At 41.3% G+C, this 15,004-nt stretch overlaps 1 pseudogene; it reads right to left on the reverse strand.

Annotated features, from left to right (window-relative positions):
- Positions 1-10,114: 10,114 nt before the first annotated feature.
- Positions 10,115-14,204, reverse strand: LOC144285321 (F-box/LRR-repeat protein 17 pseudogene; annotated as a pseudogene).
- Positions 14,205-15,004: the final 800 nt, after the last annotated feature.

The raw sequence follows: 15,004 nt of genomic DNA on the forward strand, positions 1-15,004 counted from the left end.
CACCTAAAGCCCATAGGCCATCGGGTTCTGTAGATAGCCCATGAGCTATGACTGGTCTTTACACTTTACATGAATTATACCTAGTGATATGTAAAATTATATGGAATTCAAATTTTAGTATCTGTGAAGTTTTATTTGAATACTTACATTTATACATTGTCTCTGGCTGTTCTTGCCTGGTGGCATCAGAATTCAGTAGTTGTGACAGAAAAAATGACCTGCAAAGCCTAAAGTACTTACTATCTGCCCTTTACAGAAGATATTTGTTGACCTTTAGTCTAGATCCAAAAAATGAAGAAAGACATTATTTCAGAAAACTATGGTTTACAATATAACACAAATGAATTCACAGATTCACAGATTTTCTAGCTCTGGTAGCATGTTTTAATCCTTCCCTTCCCCTTGCAAAAAGATTTAAACAAAAATATAAAAAAAGCAATTATGTCTGAATAATAGTCCAGTGTGTGTGTGTGTGACCTTTTCTTTATTCATTCATCTGTAGACAGACATTTGACTATTATGAGTAACACCACAGTGAACATAGATGAGCAGATAGCTCTTGGAGATACTTTTTCCCTTTCTTTTGAGTATATATTCAGAATTAGGATCGCTGGAATATGGTAGCTCTATTTTAATTTTTTGAGGAACCTCCATACTGTTTTCCATAGTGGCCATACCAATTTACATTCCCACCAGCAGTGCTCAAGGATTTCTTTTTTCCACATCCTCTCTCACACTTGTTGTCTTTTTCTGTTTATTTCTTTTTTGATAATAGACCTTCTAATGGGTGTGAGGCAATATCTAATTGTGGTTTTGGTCTGTATTTCCCTGATGACTAGTCATACTGGGCCCTTTTAAAGTACCTGTTGGCCATTTGTATGTCTACCTTTGAAAAATGTCTATTCAGGTCAGATGATTATCATTTTCCTCCTTATACACTTCCAAAATTTTCAAAATTTATACAATGATTATTTGTAAAATTAAAAAAGTGTTTAAAAGGTTATGTTTATATTATCTCATATTTTTTATTTCATTCTAGTTAACACCGACAAAATAAAGAGATCTGCTGTACAAAAGACGTCTCTTCCATGAATATGAAACAAATCTAAAACAACACCAGAGAGCTCTTGACATAATTGTATCCCCGTAGACTGAATACTAATGTCCACAGCACTAAGGAAATGGAAATCAGATGACACAAATATTACATTACTTGCACCAACCAATGTTACAATGTTATAAGCTGATGGGAAATAAATGCCCAGAGTAAACACAGAGGGAGAAATTTCAAATGCAAGTACAATATAGCAATCCATCTACTATTTCTGCAGGACTAAGGTATGAATCATTCCAACTCTGCAGAGAGAATGCAAAAATCCACAATTCTTGCTTTCTCCCTGCCAAACTGTGTTCTACCAACGTGTATCAGAGGAAGGACATGCGGGTGCCTGTGACTGAGGGTAAATTCCTGATGAATAGACATTCATGGAACTATGTGTACCCTTCAGAAAAAGACTTCTGGAGTGCCTTGCTGGCTCAGTTGGTGGAGCGTGGGACTCTTGATCTCTGGGTCGTGACTTCAAGCCCCACATCGGGTGTGGAGCCTACTTTAAAAAAAAAAAGACTCCTGATTTTAGGAAATGCAAGCTTTTAATTGCCCATCTCTGCAATTAATATAAGATTATATGACATATGGTAAAACAAGGAACAGAAATAAAGAGGATAGAAAAAAAGTTGTATAATCAGGAGATCAAAAAACAGCTCAGATATGTATCTTGAAATTAACCATATATGTATCAGTCCAAATATACATTCCAAATGATCTTGACATTAATTCAAGCATTAACTTAAAATATTTTCAAAATATTCTTGTCTACACAGGGAGAAAGAAGCAGAGATTGAGAGAGAAAGAGAGAGAGAGAGAGAGACAGACTATCTCTAGAGGGAAACCCAAGAAATTACAATAGTGGTCCCTCTGGAGAGAGAACAGGGTGGAAGTGCCTGAAAGTCAGGGATGGAGAGAGAAATTATTCTTCATTGTAAATCTTTATGTTTAAATTCATGCATTTACATTCTTCCTTAAACTACAAATATAACCTACAGAGGTCCAACTCCACTTACACCAGAAAGGAGATTATCAAGACAGAATGTGTACTCTGACCCTCCTTTTTCTCCCTGAGAGCAGGAGATAAAACTGCCATATGAAAGGTACCCTCCTTATACGTAGGAAGGAAGACATTCTCATCATCAGAGAGTAGAAAATGTGGGAAATCTGTACAAAACTCGTGAACTAACCCTTGTCATCCTAGTCACCTTCTTGCCATTTCTAACCTCAGCTTAAACCCCTTTGTCATGTCAATTCTTGACAAATTTATTGTTTCTATGGTATAAGAGCTTCCTGTTCTGGTCACTTCGGGTCTTCATCCTCTTGTGAAGGCTCCCATTTACATGTAAAGATTTTAGGAAAGTTTGTATGCTTTTTCCCATGAATCTGTCATATGTCAGTTTAGTTCTTAGGTCCAGCCAGAGGCCCAAAAGGATGGGGAGAATATTTCCTGCCCTGCACATCCTATATCCAGCCTCCCCTCTCTTCAGCATGGTCGGGCTCGACGTGACCTAAGCTGCACGGCCATACATTCCACAAAGTCAGCCTCCCAAGATATGAGTATTCCCACCAGCAGCTATGCAGGAGACAGCGCAAGTCCATAGGCAAGAACTGAGTGAACAAGGTAAAGTCATCAAGATCATAATGTAATTGTGAAATATGGACTTTTAATTCATTTTATGTATGTTTTATAAAAGCTGGCGACAGGGGAAGAAAATCATCCTATCTAGGCATGGCTCCCCTTGCCCCCCTATAAATAACAACAAGAGACTGATTCACAAGAAAGAAGTGTTGACCAGCGGTCTCTCAGGTGGTATAGCCAAGTGAAAAACTTCAGTGAGTGAGTGGAGTTAAGGAATTTGGGAGGCAGTGGTAGAGAATGCCAGCTCCTCCTTACCCTGGCCCCCTGCAACATGACGGGTTCACCTGAGTCCTGCTGGGGATGAGCAGTAGACAAAAGGGCAAGGCAGGAAAGAGCACGACCTGAGAATTTGGAAAGAACTAGTTTATCTCCTATCCACCCCTGCAACTAAATTCCTCAGTAATTCTGAACACAGTGAGCTATGTCTGAGTCCTGATCTGTGGATGGGAGGTGCTCTATATGATACCCACGCTACTCTGTGTTCTTTCATTTGCTCACGTGGCAGCCCTTAATCTTTAGTGGTTTTGTCTGTTGAATGGGGAATTCTATTACTGTTGGTGCAAAGAGCTTGTTAGAGAAGGCGGCACACACAGGTGTGTGTTATTCTGGGCCAGTTGCCTGAGGGATTCAGTTTCCAGAGACACACTCTGGCCAAGCTCCGTGGGCATGAAGGAGGTCAGTCTCCTTCAGCTCTGCTTCACCTTCACAGAACCAAGGCTTTAAACAACAGCATGGACTGGATATCTTCTCTAGGCATGGAACTAGAGTTTCCCTGAGGCCCAAGAGATCACAGGTAACAGCTGCCTGCTAATCTCAGGAGGATAGAAATGAAAACAGAGAAACCTGGGGCTTCGGATTCTGTGGTCACCCAGATTTGGAGAACCATATACATTAAGGGAAGATAGTTAACACTCACCATACATAGGCCGGTGCACACGTATCATCTCACTTTATTCTCACTACCAACTTTAGAATATCTTTATAAACTTTACAGTATCTTTATAAATCTTACTATCATGATTTTTCAGATGAATAGGCAAAGAGGCCAAGAAGTTAGATGTCTTGCCCAATGCTACACTCCTAGTGAGTGGAGTGGCCTATCTTCCCATCCAGAAGAAATCTTGGCTTTTAGGTAAATGCCTCCCTATCTTTTCTGCTCTGATACTCTGTCCCAACGAGAGAAGATGTTCATTTCACTGGCAGCCTTCTTGTGGGCAGGTGTTAAAGTCTCAATAGAAAGGCATGTATGGGTTGCGTATGTATGTTTTGTATTTAATGCAAGGACACAAGAGAAGGTAGAGGGGCATTGCCTGAATCTTTGCTCTTTCCACACTGTCATTAGCAATGGGCTATATAAGCTTAAAAAACAAAGTTTGCTCGGAGTCCTTTGTGATGCCAAATGTGCTGTTCACCCACATTTATAATTTCAAAAAGGATTTATTTTGTAGTTATTAACTTTTAAAAAAATTTAAGTATAATTAACATACAGTATTATGTTAGTTTCAGGTATACAGTATAATGGTTCAACAATACTACACATCATTCAGTGCTCATCATAAGTGTACTCTTAATCCCCTTCATTATTTCACCCATCCCCCTGCCCACCTCTGTCCTGGCAGCCACCAGTTTGTTCTCAGTAATGTTTATGAGTGTTTTTGTCTGTTTGTCTCTTTATTTTGTTCACTTGTTTTGTTTCTTAAATTCCACATATGAATGAATTCATATGGTATTTGTCTTTCTCTGACTTATTTCACTTAGCCTTATGCCTTCTAGATCCATCCATGTTGTTGCAAATGGCAAGAGTTTGTTTCTTTTTGTGGCTGTATAATATTCTTTTTGTGGCTGTGTGTGTGTGTGTATCACGTCTGTTTTATCCATTCATTTATCTATGGACACTTGGGTTGCTTCCTTATCTTGGGTATTGTAAATAATTTGCAATAAGCATAGGGGTGCATATATCTTTTCCAATCACTTATTTATTTGTTTGTTTATTTATTTATTTATTTTCTGTTTTCATTTTCTTTGGGTAAATAGCCAGTAGTGGAATTACTGGATCCTATGGTAATTTTAATTTTTTCTGAGCAACTTCCATACTGTTTTCCATAGTGGCTATACTAGTTTGCATTTTCACCAACAGTGTCAGAAGGTCCTTTTTTCTCTGCATTCTCACCAACACTTGTGTAGGATGGCTGACAACACTGACTCCATCTTTGGCCTGCTATCTTATTCATGCCAGCACAATGACCTCCCTCAGGGCTATGTGTTCTAAGCCCATTGGAGGTTAATGTATGCCATGAATGGAATGAAGGAAGGCTTGACTGATCTTCCCTGAAATGGTGCATAGAAGGCACCACTTTAGATAACTAGTAGAGCGCTCTGACACATAGATGGTCACTATAGATAACGACCCTGTGACCTTACCACCATCCCCTTGTTCTATAATTGCTGTGGTATAAGGTCCAGACTGGGCAGAGGAAAGCTGCATGGCACCTGCATTGTTGCCCACCTGACTACCCACCTCTCTCCACCCTTTACCCTGCCCTGGTCAATAAGTTACCCTGAGTAAAACTTTGTGTAAATTTTATGGAGTGGCTTGCTTTGTTTTTTTTTGTCTCAAAGTGTCCTCTCAGTTTGGAGGATACTTTATTGTCCCTCCTCCACCTTCTAACAACTTATTTCTTGTGTTTTTGATTTTAGCCATTCTGACAGGTGTGAAGTAACAATCTCATTGTAGGGTTAATTTGCATTTCCCTGATGATGAGTGAGGAGTGTCTTTACATGTGTCTGCTAGCCAAATCTGTATGTTTTCTTTGGAAAACTGTCTATTCAGGTCCTCTGCCTATTTTTTAATTGGATAATTTGGGGTTTTGGTGTGTGTGTTTAAGTTTTATAAGTTCTTTATATATTTTGGTTATTAATCCCATATTATACATATCATTTGCAAATATCTTCTCCCATTCAGTAGGTTGCCTTTTTATTTTATTGATGGTTTCCTTCACTGTGCAGAAGCTTTTTATTTTGGTATAGTTCCAATAGTTTAATTTTGCTTTTCCCCCCCCTCACCAGATGAGACAATAGAAAAATGTTTCTATTTAAATGTCAAAGGAGTTACTACCTATGTTTTCTTCTAGGAATTTTATGGTTTCAGGTCTCACATTCAAGTCTTTAACCCATTTTGAATTTATTTTTGTGTATGGTATAAGAAAATGGTCTGGTTTCATTCTTTTAAATATAGCTGACCAGATTTCCCAACACCATTTGTTGAAGAGATTGTCTTTTTTCCATTGTATATTCTTGCCTTTTTTGTCATAGATTAATTGACCATAAAACCATGAGTTTATTTCTGGTCTCTATTCTATTCCATTGATCTATGTGTATATTTTTGTGCCAGTTCCATACAGTTTTGATTACTAGACCTTTGTAAGTATATCTTGAAATCTGGGACTGTGATACCTCTAGCACTTTCTAATTGGCCAAAGCTTTACACCATCTTTGGAGTCTCTGCCGCTCCCCACAGCCTATACATGTCATCTCCTGACCACCCATCACTCCTCAATCCTGTGTATGAAGTATGGTTGACTCCACCTGACAAAGCAGAAATGTGTGTGTTACAGGTTCACAGGATTCTGAGGCTCTGATTCCAGTCTGGCTGGGTAGCTGTGAGTCTCTCCCTTCATATTTTGTCCGTACATCCTTTAGAAATGAAAGCCATCTAAGAAACCCATGCTGGAAAAGATTTTTTTCAAGTACTCCTTACCGTGTGATTATTTGATTTGCCTCTTTGGAATGCCAAGTTTCTGAGTATGTCAAAGCAGAACATTTCATATCACAGGCACAAGTTGTAGGAAAGGGTAGCTTTGGGCTTCCTTGGGCTGCTCCCCTTGCTCTGGTTTTGACTATTGGGAAGTCTGTGAACATGTTGTAGGAAGGTATCATCTGGGAGGCAGCATCTTTCAAATTTGTTTCTTTAATTCCAAATGAACTCTTGACTTTTAGGGGAAAAAAAATCACAGATCCTGAAAGGGCCTTAATCTCAGTGGAATGAACCCAAAGCCTTATTCTCTTAGAAGCTATAACCACTCACTGCAAAGTGATTGAGAAAATGGAAAACAATTGCCCATAGAACCAATAAACCCATAAAAACCAGTCTAACACTGCACTTAATAGCTCCCTGCAGTTTACACAGAAGATTGGCTTATTTTCAGCTTCTTGCCCCTACTCCCAAATAATCATTTCACCAAACCTTCATGTGTAAGGCATATGTACAGTATAAGCTGTTTGGAGAGGCTGTGGAGATTGTTAGTGGCCCCAGTTGGGAGCGCTGGATACAGACTTGGAAAACATATTTCATTTCAGAACAACTTTCTCGGTGAGGTAGATACTCTGAGCACAGACCCTACAGGACATGTGAGAAAGTCCACATTTTCTGTTTTAATCTGAGATTGTTTACTTAAGCTCTGTTTGTAAGGACAAATGGGACTTCTAATTAATGAGCTCTTTAGGTTTGGTTAGCTTCTACTGAAAAAATACCCTTCAAATGTGCAAAGATAGGCTAAGAACCAAGACTATATCCCTAATTATGTAAGTATACTTATTATGGCAAGGGGAATGGTGGGTGGATGAGCCATTCTGGGAACTCGAAATGGAAAATCCCAGTGTGGTGTGTTTTATTTATCAAATGTGAAACAGGCTTTAATGTTACATAGCTTAGACTTTTACTTTTGACACTTATGAGAAACTCCTTGAACATAATTCTCAAAGGCGCCAGGAAATTTTGTGTCAGATAACCAGACACTGATGAGGAAATTGGCTGACAACTTTTCTAGCTATACATTGATTTGTGTTTTTATCTCTCCAAAGAGGCATCTGAACTAGGCAGAAAATTCTCCCTCCATAATGAAACAGAATAAAGGAGCCAGATTACTATGTGGGTATCAGAAGTTACTCAGTACCATTCATATACCCAGCACAGCTCAGCCACATTCCCTCATGATGGAAGGTGATAAACTGGGTTGGATTCTGTGTGTGTGCATCACTCTGCCTGCCAACGTGAGGCTAAGCATCACCTTTATCCCGGGGGCTTTCTTTTTGGGGAGGGTAAAGGTGCCTGGGCTCACAGACTTGGTACAGCAGGTCAGTCTGCTGAGGGCTTTCCAGCAGCCAGCCTTGGGGAAGATTAAGAAAGGTAACAGAGGGGCACCTGGGTGGATCAGTGGTTGAGCATCTGCCTTTGGCTCAGGTCATGATCCTGGGGTCCTGGGATCAAGTCCCACATCAGACTTCCCCAAGAGGAGCCTGCTTCTTCCTCTGCCTATGTCTCTCCCTCTCTCTGTCTCTCATGAATAAATAAATAAACAAAATCTTAAAAAATAAGAGGTAACCCAACCTTAACCTGAGACTGGTTTTCTTATGTGAAGCTCACAGAATGAGGTACTATCTCTACAGCAGTAGTAAAAACTTCTCAGTTATGAGTTTTTGTTCATTGTATCTATATGGATGTTCTCTTTCTGAGCTTCTTTGTAGGTTGAGTAAATTTTATTGCAGTTGTCGTCATTGGGGACAGAATAGGGATCTCTTCCTGTGAGGAGGTATGGGTTTCTTTTGAGCCTTGACTCTAGAACGATGATAATGTATTATAGGGACACCACGATCTGAAAGGATAAGAAATGCTACATTAAATGTGTGTACTGGTTTACAGGGTTGCTGGCTGAGAAATGAGTGGAAGGACACTGGTGATCTGCTTGTGGGTGAACGATAGGCCCCCAGTCCTCATCTCAAGCAAAAAGAACACCCACCCACTCTACACGCAGAAGTCTTCGGAAGTCCTGGGGAAGAGCTGTTGGTTGCAAATGGCAGGAGAGCTGGAATTGTCCTACCTAACACAGGACATGGGAAGGAATAAAGAACCCTCCTCATAGGGAGGGATGCAGCTGCTTCCAACCGCTTGACTAGAGACATAGGACCACACTCTTGGATTCCCAAGGCACTGATTAAAAATCCTAGACATGAGACCCTTCTGGCAGGTTGGGGTAAAGGATGGAGAATAAAAATTAGAGTAAGGAAGCATTTATTGATTGCTGGTAGCCACCAAGACACCATGCTTGGTGTTGGAATAAGAACACATACAAGGCAAGTTCAGCAAGATAGACCCATGTAAGCCATTATAATATAACCTGCCTGATGCTATGGCAGAGATTTGTGCAAAGTTCTACAGGAGCAGAAAGGGAAATTATTAGCTCTTGCCCAGGAAGTTGGGAAAATGTTTAGGTGGTGCCAAGTACATGAGCTGGAAGCTGAGGGGTGAGGTTGAGGTCACCAGGTGGTGGGGGAGCCAGGTGAATCATCCAGGCAGCAGGACCAGCATGCAATAGCCTTGGAGGTAGGGAGGGCTGGGGTTGGAGCACTGGGGGAAGTAGGATACCAGTATAGGGGGATTGGAGGAGGCTTTAACAGGAGCTCCAGGCCAATTCTAGAGGGACTTCATTGCCATGCCAAGCAAGGTAGATAGGAATCCACTGGGCGTAGTCAAGTCAGCAAAGTGCCATGACCAAATTTGTATTTTTAAAATTTATTTTATTTATTTTTTCACTACAGCAATATATTTCATAGTCTTTATCCTGAAAATACTGTTGACATTTTGGAGAAGATAAAAAGCCCTGCATTAAACGTGTTCACATATATTTATGACACTCTAAGCAAAACAAGAAACTCTATATTGCCCAGAAATCATTTTAAGCCTCATTTCAAAGCATCTAATGAGAACACATTCAACAACCATCACAGGATCACTCATGGTGATGCTTTTTTTTTTCTGGTTGTTGTTGTTGTTGTTTTTTTTTTTTTTTTTTTTTTTTTTTTTTTTTTAGTTAATGCTTTGAGTCTGGATATGATATTTCTACAGATTTCTACAAATATACCACAGTAGTTTTCCAGGTTATGTTGCATCAGGCTTTCTGGATTAGTCAACATCTTAAAGAATAAGTGCAAGTTCCCCACCCCAAACCACGCCCCAAGCTAAAGCATGTTATAGTGCTGTATTTTAGATTCAAACAATGCAACATTAAAAAAAAAATCAATTATACACCTCTGGAACCATTTGACAACCAAACTGTAACACTCTAAAGATTATCACAACTTTGAACTGAAATGGCACCATCCATATCATCAACCGCTCTCCCTTCTTTTGTCTTTTTTAACTATTTAAAATATAGTGTGACATATATAAAAATTAAACTTTTGTTTATTCACTCAAGCTACTATTACTATACATACTTCTTATAAATTAGTTTTGGATTAAAAACCAGTTAAAATATCGTGAATTAAAATATTTTTCAGTGGTGGGGAAATGAACATGAAAACGATACCACTTGATGTGCAAGAACTTTTTTATTAATAATAAACAGCTTTTCTTCTTACACAAATTTTATTCCTTTCAAATTAAATTAGTAACCTATTTAGTGATGGAAAAAAAATACCCTTGGTGCTTACTAACTAGATTTTCTTAACTGATTGGGATTAAAAGCAAAAAAACATATGCCACATCAGAAACATGTTGACATAATCAAAGGAAGCAGTGTTTACAAAAAAGGAGTCACTATAAATAAGTGAATGGTATTTGTGAATGTAAAGCTATATTTTGTTGCTTACAGCTAGTATCATTTTAGACATATTGGGACTTACAGAAAGTGAAACTCAAACCTTAGTATATCTGTTAAAGACCAAAAACAAAACAAAACAAAACAAAACAAAAAACCCAGTTATGTCCACATTGGGGAAGAATAAATAGCAAACTCACAGGGCAGGGTTTTGTATCTAGCTCTACTGTGAAAGATAATCACTCTTTAGCTTAAAAAGGCTCCCCTGCTGTCTTGATTATAAATCGAGACACAGGAAAGTTTACTTGAGCCTGAGTCCCTACTATGAATTAATTGTAAAGATGTGTGAAATCTAAACATATATTCATTTACTGATAGATATTGTCTTAACTGAAAGCTGGCAATCTTGAAACAAAGAAATGCTTATTTCCGACAAGTGTAAACACAAATCTTAATGAAAAGATTTTCTAATTTTTCCTCTTAACTCATACATTAACCAGCAATAGATCTCTGTAGTACCACAAGAACTATTCAAAATTAACATGCATATATCCAAAAAACCTGTTCTAAAGCCCAAAGCAAAGCAAAAAAAAAAAAAGATAAATCAATAGGAAGATTGTCTACTTATATCTCACTCATTAATCTTCTATTCATGTGACTACCTCCAAATCTTAGAAATAAACTTTCATAATTACCAAAATCAACAAAAATAATTAAATGATCTGTAGGTATTGTTTTTTTTTTTTTTTTAATAACCGCACACTAGTATTACACTGGTGCTTTGAATGTGGATAACGCTTAAGGGTAGCTTCAAATATCATTAAAATATATCCGGACCAGTTGCAATCCATGAAACAAGAGCGAATACAACATTAACATAAACCTTAACGAAAATATTCAGGACTCTACAGAACAAATTTGCAGAATAATGGATAATTAACTTGTGTGAGCTGGCCAGGGGAGCTCAGATGGTTGCCTCCATATAAAAACTTCTCAGAAGGCTTTATGTTCTCGAGTCCCTCCCTCACTTGCAGACAGCAAGTTAGCCACCTGTGCATATCCCGGGTTGGGTGCCTAGCTTCCTCAGTAGCCTGGAGGAAGGCCCCTCTGTCAGAGAACGATCTAGAAAGAAAGTGCCCTGGCGTTTGTGCTCACGCGTACTGGTACTGGCATGTTAGGGTGTGTGTGTGTGTGAGGACCTATACGTGTGTAGGCCCCTGAAATGTTGCAAAGGCCTGGTTTCCTGGTTTCTAATTGGTGCACCATCCCTTCTGGCCTGGTCACCATCAGGAGCAGTGCACAATTCTATTCCATCGGAAGAGAAGGCCGATGGATGCCTTCATTTCGGGGCATCTTCAAGAGGCGGCAATTAGAAGATCAACATACTAGGGCCCACGGTTTTTGGTTTTACAGTAAATAAAAAACTTTTTTTTCTTTAGAGAAACAAGCCTTTGAGTTTAAAGACCAAAGGGTCTGTGGCTTTCAAAAATCTTTAATTTTTTTTTTAAATTTTTATTTATTTATGATAGTCACAGAGAGAGAGAGAGAGAGGCAGAGACATAGGCAGAGGGAGAAACAGGCTCCATGCACTGGGAGCCCGATGTGGGATTCGATCCCGGGTCTCCAGGATCACGCCCTGGGCCAAAGGCAGGCGCTAAACCGCTGCGCCACCCAGGGATCCCAAATCTTTAATTTTTAAGGAAAAAACAAAAAAACAAAAAACAAAAAACCACCCCACCCCAGTTCACCTGCGAACAAACAGCAATTGCGCTTATGCTATGTGTTATGCGAACAAGACACACATATACACTGGGGTACACCCGTAGACGTGGAACAGGGAAAATCTTTCCAAGGGCTCGGCCCCCCGAGATCTCCCCCCTCCCCCAGCAGGAGCGTTAGGAGGAGGCTGCAGACATGTTGGGGGTCCAGCCCATCTGATAGGCCCTCTCCAAGGTCCTCTTGCAGTCCTGCAGCACGGTGCTGAAGGTGATGTGGGGGTACTGCTGCACCAGCTGCTCCACCGTCACTTCGTTGACTTTATCGCATCTCATCAGCCCCAGATATCTCAGAGATTTGCTGCTCTGTGCAATCAGGGTGGCTCCTTGGTCTGTAATTTCTTTACACCATCCGACATCCACAGTCTCTATCGTCATGCTGTACCGGCCGATGGCAATCAGTGCATAATCTGTGATTTTACAGGACACCAAATACAGCTCTTTCAGGTTTTGTCCTTCCTTTGCAATGACCTCCACACACCTGTCATTTATGATCCAGTTCAGACAGAGATTGAGAGAGCTAAGATTTTTGCACCTCTTGACAATTTCCATCACAGTTTCATTATCCAGTTCAGTGACAGGACGTAGGTCCAAGCTGGAAAGATTTCGTAGCTTGGTTAGGTGAATGACTCCTTTCGAAGTAACTGAACAACCCATGAAGCCAACATACTGAAGTTCAGGACAGTGGTCAGCGAATGCTTTCACCGACTGATCTGTTACTAATTTGTTTTCCTGCATGTATATTCTTTGTAATTTCAGACAGCCCTTAGCTATGACGATCATGCCTTCATCTGAGATCTTGTAACACTGGCCGAAATGAATATCTTTGAGTTCTCTGCACTTTGATCCCAGCTGTTTGAGTCCTTCATCAGTAAGTTTGTCCTGGTTGCCTACATGAACTTTCTGAAGTAAAGGCCGGTGAGAGGCAACCGCAATAATAGAAGTGTCAGAAAGCTGTTTACACCTGTAGGCTGTATACCTAAGAAGTCCAGGACACTTAAATGCTAGAACACATACGCCAGTATCAGACATACTGCGACAATCAGAAATGTTGATTTCAATTATATCCTGACTTCTTGATGCAATTTTTTCCAATGATTCATCAGTGACCTTGAGCAGGATGGACGGTGGCAGCTGGTTGATTTCCGGGGTTTCGGGGGGGCGGATCCCTGTGACAATCGCAGGGGTTGGGGGGGGGCTCCCGGCGGTCGGCGTCCCCGCAGTCGTGCTGCTGCTGCTGCTGCTGCTGGGCGGCCGAGGGGGCGCGGGGGCGCTGGGGTCCCCGGGAGTGCGGGGGCCTCAGGGGGCGCGGGGGCCGGGGGGCAGCAGGCGGCGTCGGGGGGCGGCGGCTAGGCGCCCCCCCCCCCCCCCGCGGGCCCTCCGTGCGCCCCTCCGTGCCCGCCGCCGTGGCCCCCGCAGCGGGGCTGCTTGCAGGGCGTGCAGGCCGGGAGCCCGGGAGCCCGGCGCCCTTGCGCTTGCACACGGTGTCGGCGGCCGGCGGCGGGCACGGCGGGGGAGGAGGGCCCAGCCAGGAGGAGGCCCCGGCCGCGGCACTCCCAGGAGGCGGCCAGCCCCAGCTCGCGGCCTATTTTATTTTTTAAAAAGATTTATTTATTTGAGAGAGAGAGGGAGCGTGAGCATGCATGATTGAGGAGAAGGGGAGAGGGAGAGAGGGAGGGAGAGGAGAAAATCTTAAGTAGGCTCCCCCCTAAGCACTGAGCCCTATACCTGGCTCTATCTCATAATCTTGAAATCATTACCTGAGCTGAAATCAAGAGTCGGATGTTTAACTGACTGAGCCACCCAGGTGCCCACCAAATTCGTATTTTAGAACAGCATCTCTGGTGGTAGTGAGTGATTGATGAGACCCTGTCTCCCTTGTGCAGTAACTCATCCCAGAAAACTCTTCTGGAAGACTCCAGAATAAGGGGAGTGTGTGCCCAGAATAAGGGGAGGCTCAGCCACAGTCCTTTACTAACTGCTCCTTTCTCTACATCTGCACCATTGCACTGGATGGAAATATACAATAAATGTTTGATTTCTGAAGGTTTCAGGTTGCATTCCTGGTAGTTCCTTTTATAGAACATTTATTCTGAATACACTCTTGCTTGATGCTATCCATCCTGGGTCATGTGACTAATTAAGGTGTGTATGGGAGTTCCTATAATCAGCAGCATCTCAGTGAAGATATACTGAGTTCCATGCGGGCAGAGTTCTTCCTTCAGGTGATGGAGATGCCAACAGGGCAAAGAAGACATCCTGCCTTCCAGTCCCTTCTTGTTGACATCTTCTAAGCCAGGCTACTTGCACTCATTTGGGTCTACTTTCCTGGCCAAAGGCAAAGAGAATCCTTCTCTCTGCACAGGTATTATCAGTGTAGCTCCTTCTAGGCTGTGACTGTAGACTGTGTCCTTATACAAGTCATCTGGCCAAGTAAATCAGCAGACTTTGAATAAAGCCGATGTAACAATGGAGGTGGGCCTTATCAGTTGAAGGCTATAAAAGAAAAAAATCCCCCCCAAAACAAGGAATTCTGCCTTCAGACTGCCTTTGGACTCAAGATGCAACATCAATTCTTCTTTATGCCAGATTCTTTCCTCTTGAGCCCAAGAAGAAAGAGCCTCTTAACTCCAATATTGGCGATGTTGAGATCTACAGATCAGTAGGCCATATAATTAGTTGAAATTCTAGAAGGTGAATGCTCTGGGGATAAAGGAAGTCAATAGGTCATGGCAGAGATAGTTAAGAATACTTTAACTGAGAATACAATTTCATTTTGAGTGTAAAGGAAACAACATCCCCCTAGCCAGGCACTCATACCATTAAGTGCCTTAGCTAAGACTTGAAATCGATCTCTCTACTACTCCACCTTGGCTATAGCACCCCA

This window comes from Canis aureus, chromosome 16, assembly GCF_053574225.1.
Source record: "Canis aureus isolate CA01 chromosome 16, VMU_Caureus_v.1.0, whole genome shotgun sequence".
Lineage (NCBI taxonomy): Eukaryota > Metazoa > Chordata > Mammalia > Carnivora > Canidae > Canis > Canis aureus.